The 12100-nt window shown below is 35.3% G+C and overlaps 1 protein-coding gene across 1 annotated transcript in view; it reads right to left on the bottom strand.

Moving 5' to 3' along the window:
- Positions 1-12100, bottom strand: part of LOC108912195 (midkine-A-like) — a 95384-nt gene that overhangs the window by 60715 nt on the left and 22569 nt on the right. The window contains exon 2 of the mRNA XM_018717375.1: positions 4044-4129. The gene's annotated coding sequence lies outside the window, so the exon portion shown is untranslated. The remainder of the gene's footprint in view (positions 1-4043; positions 4130-12100) is intronic.

The following is a 12100-nucleotide window of genomic DNA, read 5'->3' as shown; positions in this document are numbered from 1 at the left end:
GGGTTAGCTCAGCAACTGGAAATAACAGTTAGATAGTAAATTTCAGTGTTTGCATGTAAACATTCCAGTTGAGCAAATTGTACACAATCTGGAAGCATCCAATCAGAGTTAGTTGCTAGAATTTACTGAGAAATTAAGTTATTTGCAGGAGGAAAACTATTTCCAATTTGTTAGCGATACATTTGTCAAAACAGGTTATTCACAAAAGCCAGGAAATCACGGTAAAGACCACAATTTTAGAGTTCAAAGAAATATATATATAAAAAAAACAATCGACTGTTGCTTTTCGAAGAGATAAACCAAAGTTTTGTTTTTTTGTCGCTTTTATTATATTTTTTGACTGTTTGAACAATATTTTGGGTTTATTTACTGACCTTTTTCAATGTAGATAAGTTTAAGGTACAACCCTTTTATCGGAATGTAGTTTGCTCCTCCCTTGAGTTTTATTACATTGGCAGTCAACATACTCCAGTAGAAAATTTGTTCTAAACGCTTGCGAAATAAGAAAACAGACAATAGCGTCTCGGTAACGATTGTCGAGGAACACATTACAAAATGAACTACAAGAAATACCCAGTTCAATGCATAAAATCTAAATTTTCTGCTCTACGTCAGTTCTATGTTTGCAGTAAAATAAACATTTGTAATGTCATAGGAATTTTCTTTACTATATTTTAGGAAGAATCCGTTCTCCAGGAAACCAAATCGGATATACCGAAAATATCCGTAACGTATACAGATTTGGAATGTAAATGCCTATCGTGGTTTGCGATATCTCTTTAATTCCCTCTAGATAGCGTGCTATTGAGAAAATATCCCCCCGTTGCCGCCTTCCAATCCATTAAATTCCCCAGAGCGGAAGCTTATTTGCAGGGTAAAATGATTCGAGCTTAAAAATATTGTATTATTGTTCTCAATAGACCAGAGTTATGTGTAAACTCCTAAGAAGGAGAGTGTGAGTTGCTGATAGTATTTAAAAATATTTTAATAAATTCAGCTCTATAAAAGATATTCTTTTTTGTAATTCAAGAATGCGCTGCATTACTAATTTCTTTTTATTTTTTACGACGTATTTTAGTTAATATATATAATTTTTTTAATTCTGTCATCTACTAAAATTTGGTCAGACATCACATCGTATAACATCTTGATTTTGCTTTTTTTTTCTTATGGCAACTATTTCCTTCAATTTAGGAAGCTTATTAAGAATTTTTTAAAGACAGAATCTTTCATCAATCTTTCTTACCTACAAATCTTAGAACATCATGTCCACCACTACCTTAACCTTCCAGAGCGCTCTAATTGTAAGTTCCGCAACTTTGTATCTTGCACTCGACGATTGCATGCGGCGGCAGAAGCCACATTCCGGATAATAAGTTTCCTATACCGAACTGCTCCATTCGCATCCCCATTCCTTATACTCTCCAGATACCGATCCCGTCTCGAAACCCAGTAAACAAAAGTAACAGGCAAGGACCCCACGAAGCCCGTTTATTGGTTCCGACTCGGTGCATCCATGTACGCTACTCGTTCCGCGATAATCAAATAAAGAACCGAGCGGCGAATCTATTAGGGCTGTAATACTATTCTCAGTGTCCCGAGCACATAGCACAAAGAAAAAAGCCTACGGGAGGGGTGTGGAACGACAGGGGTTCAAGTAAAAGTGCTGTCTCTGTAGCTGACTGTATCCAGTACAAGGTAGTTTGCGTTGGTAGACGCAACAAATGCCAGACGAATTTAAAGGAAAGGAAAATGAAAACAGTTGGTATTGTTAAGGTTCTCAAATATGCAGGGCGCTTACCAATCTGGAGATTTATTGGTAATGAGACGAAAGAAGCCTATAAAATTATCTTAGAAAAAGTTGCATAGAAATAGCAGAAAAAAATAATGAGCGGCGTCAAGTGTTGCCAACTGTTACTATTTAGCCAAATATCTGAAACAAAGCCCAAAGCTAGGTTATCTGCAAGGAAAATATGAAATTAACTGCGTTTTTTATCAATGACTGAAAGGGGTTCTGTATAATTTTACTTAAAAATCAACAACATATTGTACTACATGATAGATAAGGTATAAAGATCTACTAGAATACGCAGAATAGCAGTATTACTAAAACTAATAAAATAATAATGGTTTTATCGTTATTTAGTGGCGCTTTTTGTCACTTGGTCGTAACAAATTTAGGTCCGCAGGCGGAGGAGGAAATAATTTTATATTCCACATATAATGGAAAGGGGGGTGTAACTGAATTCTTTACTGCACGGCATAAAGTTTTATGTGACATGTACGTATAACAAAATAAAACTTATTTGAAAAAGTGGAGTTCGCGAGAATGACGCTACTTTAAATCACATTTATGTATTCCTTAACATAAATACATACTAAGGAAGCTCGTAACTCTGATGAATTATTCAGCGGATTTTAGAGTCGCTTTTTATTATTTTATGTTGGTACGGGGGGGTAATAACTTTCGTCTATATTGCATTCTGCTTATAACTTTATTGTAAGAGGCATCCGCGTTAATATTTCAATATTTCAAAAATGCTGGTTGTGAAATAAATGCGTTGCTTTCAAGAGGACGTGAAAATAAACGATTTATTATTACGCGAAACGTAGTCCGACCCCGCATTGTCCCACTTAATCAACTGACCAACTGCGAATTACATAAACACAGAATACTTTTCATACATGAATGCTGATTGAATGTCATAATTCATCGAATCCTTCTAGTAAACGTACTGTTTACATTGTTCATTTTGTTTTTCATTCATTAACACTTATCCTGGATGAACAAAAAGTAAAACAGGTTCAATTCCAGCATTCCAGTTTCTAAAAATGAAGAAATATTTCATTTTTAGTACAATGTGTAAACATTTATTGAATTCCCAATGAATTCACTTTGAATGATTCGCTCACAACATAATTCTTCCAAGGATCATTCTCAAATCGAACTGTTACATACAAGCCAATAAAACTGATATGGGTCAGTATGTAATAAAGTTCAAGGCAAAAGCGTTCCCCCTGTGACGCAAAATAAAATTTTAACAATTTCAGGCGAATAATCCGATACATTATGGTGTATCAAGGGCATGCTGAAATAGCATCGGATGTTTATCGTGCTGTGGAGATACGAAAGATATTCATTCATCAGACAATTTCTCGTTTTATGAGCAATTCCTTTCGACAATACCCCACGATCCATCGCATAAAACGTAGCAGATGCGCCTTAGATGGGATATTTAACAATGGCGAAACAAAAACGAGCTTGCACTTGCCTTGCTTAATGCAATTCTTAGATCCGAGTGCGCTTTGGCCTTGTAAGTTTTAAATTCCGTAAATCAGCTTTTAAATTCAATTCCACTGTTGGTATGTGAATCGTGAGTACTTATACGAACGTTTGAGCTAACAGCACTTTATTTGAGATCGATACTTTTCTTTCTGATTTTATTTTTGCCAGTTTTTTATATCAAATGAAAGTTGCTGTAGAAGTTGTCTGCCTTCTGATAATATAGAACTGCTTTTCTAAAGTTTTTAAACTTTTTTAATTTGCACTTAAATACTTAACAAGGTATTGCAACCCCTCACTTTAAATATTACGTAATTACTTTTATTGAAACAACTTTTATAAACTGTTAAAATTATATTATTTTGCAATATAAACAAATCTTCAAATCAATGATAACCAAAACTGTGACAACTTGTTGGGAACTTAGTTACATACTTCATAAAAAGGGATGAATGGTTGTGGCTGCAAATTTTTTTGAAGTAAACAGGAAACTGTAATTATCTTTATTGATTGTATTTAAGCTCTATTCACTCTAGTATATTTAATAGCTCGTATTGAAACGTTATACACGTGTCAATGTTCCCTTCTACTCTCTCAGGTACTTCAAACAAGCCTACAAATTTTGTTGCTGGTGTCTCAGGAAACGATATCCCCTGGGGATATTTGCAACTCGCGGGAATGCAAAATTTAAGTTTGTTCCGGTTACAGCATCAGCTGGGGTAGTATACCTACACGGTCCTGATTTTCCTTTGGCCCTTACCTTGTTCTCGGAAATGTTTCCCTGCTTTGAGGAAGTCACTGATGTTAAATTTCGGTTTACTGTTGCTGGTACTGGGGAAGTTCCACCTGAAACAAAAACAGCGTCAAGTAACTGTGAACCGAGGATAGAACTTGCACGACTCTAATTAATTCTACATAAAGCGTTACTTTCGTCTGATGTAACCAATGCAACTAAGTTAGTAGTATAAGTTTACAAAAGAATTGTAGAATAAAATCGATTAATCAAACTTAATTTTACAGACTTTGTCTAGAAATTTGAGACGCCCTTCTTTAATTCAATGAATTTAATTTTCAGTGCATATCAGCCTTCCGCTCCGCCCTGAGCGCCCCCCAAAAAAAGCTCCCGCACTAAGGGGTAAAATCTACATCCATTAGAGAGCAATCGCGGTTGTTTCAATGTCGATCAGGTTCCACGGGCCTCATTACGGTGGTATTAAAGAGCAAAGACCAGCGCTATTATAAATCTCACGCACGTACCAATAAATAACCTCATTTGAAGGGCCGTAACTCCTGTTGCTATAATTGGCAATCATGCCTACCTTCCACCGATAGGTCGTAACAGCACACCAGTATTACGCGCTGAATTATGGGGGGTAATTAAAATTCCCGCGCTGCTCAGGCCGTTAGGTTTTTTGGAGTTGCAAGAAGCCAGTGCAAGGAACTAGAGGAATCCGAGGAACTGGGTTCGTTTTGGTGCCGCCTTAAAATAGAAATCCAGAAAGTCAAATTTCGTGAATTCTGTTCTTTCAGTATTCAAAATACTAAACAAAATACTGCTTTAGGTATTTCTTCTTGAACTACGCTAAATAACTGGTGTTTATGACAATATTTGAATGAAAAATGATTAAGTGCACTCGAAGATAACAGCAATTATAAAGATACTCTAAAAAAGTTCATATTTAGTTCTTCTTCTACCGAAATCAGAGTAAATGTTTCCTATCCCTCATCCCGGATTGTTTTTTGTAATAAAAAATCCTATACCCCAACTAAAACATCTCTACAAGTTTGGAGAATACGTTCCGTATTACTCATTTATAAGTTCAACTTCCGGAAACCATTTTCAATCTATTTTTTTTTTATGAAACGCTGGAACTTCCTCGGCAACTAAAATATCCCGTCTATGAATAAATATTGGGCTGAGAACTTGATATTAATTCCAATGCATGCAAAACCTTCCGACTGGTTCAAAATTGCTTCCGGCGCAACAAAAAAAACCATGCGCGGTGCTGAGCAAATTTATACAGATCTACTTCGACCCAAATTGCGCGGAACTGCTAACTCGGAATATTTAAATCGCCCCGAACGCGAGGCCGAAATGCACTGCAAATTTCCAGTCGGTCATCCGGCGCAGCCAAACAAAGAAATACCTCCTGCCGGCACATTTTCGAGCGGGGCAAAAATAAACTCCGCGAATGAAACATGTCTTTTCTCAGGATGCATTCATTTCCAGCGTGTGTAACGCGCTCGGCAAAAACAACAAAAACGCGGGACACTGCGGCACTACGCAATATTTTAAGCATAAACTCTAACGGTTATCCATGCATATTCATGGAGTGATACAAATGTATCCCAGAGTTCTAATTAAGCTTTTTGGAATACGCCAGATATGTTGGCAAAGAGTCTGCCTTAAACTGTACACGCATTAGTCCAACTTATTTGCGGTACTCAATGGCATAATATGCTTCACATTTCATCAGTCCACCTGAACTGATTTTACTAGAATATTATTTAGTTTAGAACTTAGCTCAATAGGAACTTAGAATTTAGCTCAATTTATTCAGTATACATCAACAAAGAACAAGTTGTTATGGTGTGAACAAATTTCTCACAAAGATAATTATATAAAAGGGGCAATCTCATTCTCCTTATTAAATCCTGTCTTTCACAACGTGAATTAGACATTTCATCATCGGATTTACATTTGACAATTTCATAGCGACATCAGGAGTGCCACAAAGACCCAATTTAGGGCCACTTCTTTCTATTTCATTTATTAACGATATATATTTACGTAACTAGTAACTAGTTTGGACAATTGTTTAATACTACTAGAACTGAGAGCTCATGTAGACCATCATCATCTGTGTGATTCAATTACCCACTGATACAGATAAGTGTCTTCGATTGTCTACTTCCAATAAAGAACCGCTAATATTTTATTATAGTTTTAACGTTATCATAATATTAAGGATTTTGGTGTGATCTATGGAGTTTTGAGTTTTATAAACAGGAATTCAAGATTATTTAACAAAGTTGCTACGTTAAAATGCCTGTACTACCAGAGATATACTAACAAACTTGAAAGAATTCAACGTTGTTTTCTTAAGTTTTTAAGCTTTCGAATCGATGGTTATTATCCAAATACTAGTTACGAAAATGGGCCGCTGTTAGACCGATGTAAAATGTAGTCTTTGTAGACTAGAAGAATATTTAATAGTTTATCTTTCCTATTCAAACTCTCAGGACAATGTTGACTGAACGTCTCTACCGGGATCCTTCGATATGCGGGTTCGTAGAAATACAACTCGTGCTGGCAGTATGTTCTATTGTCAGAATGTTAAAATCAATACAATTCTTAAATCTCCCATTTCATAGCAAATGATTTCCGAATTTTTTAATATTCTATAAACTAAAATATATATTTTATAGCCTATGTATATATTTGTATTTAGTATAGTAAATATATAAATGTATTTTGCAATGTGTCACATCCCACTTTTCAACGATCATCAGCACCAATACAACATGGGGAACAATACAAGAGCCACAACCCATAGAACCCTTTATATCAAACGGCTTGTGGTTTGAGGTTCGCCATTTGGCAAGCCGTGTACCATATAATTGCACCTTTAGTAATCCCTTTAAGAAAGAATATTCTCTGTAAAATACAAACTGAATTTTAAAAAAAATGAGCCGGTAAGGAACGCGCTGTATATCTTCTGGGCACTTCAAGGATAATTCCCGTTTTTTAGGTTTCTCTCTACTCCTTCCCCCTCGTATCTTTGCTTATACGACTCCCTTGGGAGTCTGATGGCAACACAGCAGTTTGACCCTGATATTAAGTTGGAAAAAAACATAAAGGAAACCTCAGGGAATTATCCTAAGTTCACTCTTACCGTACCACCAACCTTAATTCACGCTACTGGCAAGAGTGAAAGAAAAGCAATATAGGAGAAGGACAGAGAAGTTAACAGTAAAAACCACGAAAGAGGTGTATCAGAATATGATATGATCAAATTTAATTAATTTTTTGTTACATCATCTAATTTCTAAGCTTTTTGTTATCTTGCAATATCGTAGATATAAGTTGAAGCCCGATAAAGGCAAAATAATCAAGTTTTTGGATAATTTTTAAAAATATTTTAATTGCTCCGAGGGCATTCTAATTTTGGTAAAAAGAACTTTAGAGTATAATAAAACAACATGAATTTTGGTGTGTTGTTTTATTATACTTTAAAGTTTTTTTTACCAAAATTAGAATGCCCTCAGAGCAATTAAAATATTTTTAAAAAATGTTCCAAAAAAACTTGATTATTATGCCCCTTTTTTTCATCAATTATTGCTATTTTTGCAACATTGGTAATAAATTTAAATATTTTTAACTTACAGTATATTGTGCAAAATTCAATTCTAAAACTTTTTTTCCTCTTCAATATTTTTCCCAAATGCATAGGTTCCGAGATATAAGTAAAAAACTCAGTTAAAATAGGTATTTTTTAAAATTTTTTACATTTTTGCAATTTTGAAAATGTTCCGGACCTCGCCCAGATCTAGGATCTACACTTTTATTATGTGAGTTGTACTGAAGGTAATATAGAACAAATTTGCTTGCTCACATCCACCTCAAAACAGATCCGCCCTGGTCTATAATTATAATCTTCGTAACTAACTCTAACCCAGCAGCACTTATAAATATTGCTGGTGGTAATATCATTCCGCGAAAAATCTAGTTTATTTACACAAACCGACAATATATTTCCATAAACGCAGCCTCAGTGTCATATTTCATGAGTAATTACCCGGGAAGCAATGTCCCTGATGATATTCCCTCGCAAAGGAATTAAAATGCACACTCGCAATTTTTGCAGCGCAAAATGAGCAGCGAATTCATATATCTCGGCCGTTTCTGTTTCGCCAGTGTGTTCCAACCGGCACTATCATTGTTCGTGTGTAACAAATGGTGCTTCAGTTCTTGCGCGCAATGTCATCTTCACACGACATCTGAATAATGCGGCCAAAAGCAGATGAAATTAATTTCCCAGTAGGACGCACATCAAGCCAGGCCGGCCGGAAAAATCTGAGCCAATTAAATTTTACAGGCTCGGGGAATGGGGACTAAATTTTCCTGGTGCACCAGAAAAGGCTGCAAATCGTTGATGGAGCTCGAAAACAAGAGTGATGCAAATTTTTGGATATTGATCATTCATACGTACAAAGACTGGCAAACTGGTTGCGTGCGCAAAAAATATAAGAATAAGATTTTAACCCAACTGAACTTTTCGTGAGAACACCCCTTGCAAAGGACTATAAATTGAAACAGATCGTCTCTCTACAAGCGGTCCAGAAAATATGTAAAACGAAAATTGGAAATGAAGTAAATTCACCGGAAATATTACACTAGGGGCTAGCCCTTAAGTGGTGGAATATATTTGTTTATAGGGTTTTTATATAATGCAATAAATAAAAAGGGGGCTACAAGCAGAAGTACGATATTTTATTTCTTGGATCTTGGATATGTAGGTAACCGTTTTATGATATATATCGTAAATGTTCCAGAGTGTTCCAATAATAAAAGACAGTCGCTACATAATTTGGACCCTTTCCTTTTTCACTTTATTTGAAAATCTATAACGATAATTAAACAGAGTATAACCAGAATTATAAAAAAAGTGTCAACATAAAAAATGTTTCAAAACACGTTAGTTTTTCGCCATCTAGAATTATCGAATCAAAATTCATTTTGTTACAATGGAACACCACATTACAATATATAACATCCAGTATCTTCCAAGTCCTCAAATCATGTTTCTTGTTAAAAGCAAACACAAATTGGGACCTATTTTATCTTCTCAGTATTAGGTATTAAGTAACTAACAGCGAAATAATTAGATGAAAATTACAGTTACTTGACTTGCAATAACTTATATTTAACCCTACATTTTGGCACCAACAAAACAATGTTAACATAGCTAAGATATCAAGTAGCACATTAATATGTCAACAGTCATTTAATCTTTACAGAGAATAACAAAACGGGACTACGTTTTGATGTTATGGTAAATGAATTATCAAAGTGCAATACCTAGTACTAACAATTACATTTTTTTTTCTTGTAGTTCATTTGGTTGTGTAATTACTGTATTAACAAAATACATTTTGCAAGAACTAAAAATTAAAAGAAGAAGAGAGAAGAAGAAGAACTTTGGACAGATATGAGTTTAGTAAAAGCTTTCTTATTTAACCCTTAACAATATATGACAGGTCTATTTTTAAAGTCAACGGTAATTTTCTTTTTTTGTGATTTATTGCTTTACTATTAGGATTACATAGGTATTGTATTTTCGAAACCGAGAGAGTTGCACTAATCTAATTTAGACAGGACATAGCTAATAAAATGCGAAACATCGCCTTAATGTTAAAAATGTTACCACCGCCGTTTTGGGTGGTGAGAATTCAAAATATTTGAAATTGTTCAATTTTCGTGACTGAAAATATATTTTCAAAACCGAGAAAGTTGAAATAACCAAATTTGGACAGGATATAGCTAATACAATGCGAAACATCGCCTTTACTATTAAAAATGTTGTCACCGCCGTTCTTGATGGTGAAAATTCGAAATATTGGAAATTATTCAATTTTCGTAGCTGAAAACAGACATATTAAGATAATTGATTGCGGTTTGGATAGCTAGAGTTCAAATGGAATGCTAGGGTGACTCAGCTTTTTGTTGAGGAGCTAGACTTATAATTTTTCTAATAACAGAAGGGTACCACATTTTCCTGGATAAACGTTTCAGTGGCTAAGACTCTTTTAACAACAACGGTCATTACTGCAATAATCGCGAAGCTGAGTATGACCTGCTTTGCCGCAATCTTGTTAGTATCGCGGTCATGCCAAAACCGCCATCAAATTCGATACTCTTGTAACCGGAAACAGAAACGTGATGCCTACCGTGGACGCTAAGTAATTTATAGGCGACCCGCTATAAATCACGCTTCTATCTCGATTCGACATTCCCAATCCTCATCTGACGAATATGCAAAAGAGATGGAATTCGGATTCGCATTGTATTGACACGTATGAAATGACGAGATTTTTTAAATTAAGCTGTACGAGAGGCATTTATAAAAAATGTCAGGTAAGCCAATGTGTTTAGTTAACGAAGGTAATTACATACGGATGGTATATTTTATTCATTATTCATCAAAGTTATCATCATCAGGGTTATTAAGTCATCGGGATCTATCAGGCAAAGTAGAAAGCGAAATGCAAAGATCACCATAAAATAAAGCTCCTTAAACGATTATTTACTAACCAAATGTTCCACGAAATTGATCCAGATCAAAATTACGAACAAACCTTTCCTTATGCTTTCCCATATGATGAAGTAAATGATCGTGATGTAGATGATGGTGATGTAGATGATTGTGACTTAGATGGTGGTAATGTAGATGGTGCTGTGCAGATGATGATGCCAACTGAGAATAATGAAAATACACTTTCTCTTCTTCTCTCTTTCACCCGATTGCTGACGAAGAATTAAGGAGAGTAAGATAACATAGGTGTTATATCCAAATATGTGAGATAGTATATAATATCAAGTATTTTACTTGTTGGTAAATGATGATGCCTGATCTTTGATGGATTCGCTAATACGTTCTTTATATTCAAGAGTTCTAATACTGCAGGGTTGAGCAAAATTAAGTAATTACTGCTAGACTACCTACATATTTCTAAAATAGAACGTTGTGATGAAGGTGAAGCAGATTTGTCTTTCTTGGAACGAAATTAGTGTCATTTCATCCAAATTATGTTATTTATAATACTACAAGAATAGACCTTCACCGTTCTCGATTTGGTTTTGGCGATGAATTATTGGTAATTTACCCTCTCCTTTCTGCAAAATTAGTCACGAAGGGTAAAACATGTATTTCGAAGAGGCTGAGTAATATTTTATGGCTCAAGTGCGTCACAACTAAGTAGGTAGTTCATCTAAAACCGTACGGCTTTTGTAAATTTCGTCGATACATCTCCCGTTTTTGTTACTCGCAGCGGATGGAAGCGTTAAAAAATTCATACGCCTCCCGCTTCTCGCTACGTGTTTATTAACTCCATAAATAATCAATGCCTTGAAATCTACAGGCTCTTATTTAAATCGGAGCTAGCGCGCACTTTCCAGGGGAATGTAACGGTCTATTTTCGGTCACGTTATAGCCTGCTTCTATTTTACTGAGCGCCAGTAATTATGCTCCATGAGAAAGGTAAGTTTTACTAAGTGATATGAGCCCGCTGTTTACGAGGTGCTTGCCCTAATTCAGTTTATATTTAGCCAGATGCTGTCCGTGTAGTCGAAGGCTGTCGTATTTCATCCCGATTATAGAGCACTTCGTTTCGGGCATTTGGCATTAAAGTGGATGTTAGTTTAAGAAGATTAACTGACCATTTCGTTAAGCCTGTGAATAAACCATCGTTTTGAACAAACTGTGCTGAGAAAGACGGTCGGTAAAAGTAGTTATAGTGTTCTTCTATTGCACTTAGTATTGCGCTACCACCACTAGGTGTCTCTATTTATATCTTACCGACAGTGTAAGGTCAATAAAATAGGTAACAAATGGTCTCAAACTTGATCAATTGGAAGCTGCAGTTTGCACAGGCTTTTCCTTTGATCTGCTGATATTCCAAATTAAAATACTCTTAAAATCGCTGAATGCGGATGGATATAGAAAACAAGTAAAATATTTATGTTAACTCTTAACTTTTACTTCATGATTTGTGTGAACGATGTTATCAGGTTGCTGATTAGTAGCCCAATTCAAG

This window comes from Anoplophora glabripennis, unplaced genomic scaffold (genome assembly GCF_000390285.2).
Source record: "Anoplophora glabripennis isolate ALB-LARVAE unplaced genomic scaffold, Agla_2.0 scaffold215, whole genome shotgun sequence".
NCBI lineage: Eukaryota > Metazoa > Arthropoda > Insecta > Coleoptera > Cerambycidae > Anoplophora > Anoplophora glabripennis.
This window is presented reverse-complemented; position numbering and strand designations above follow the sequence as displayed.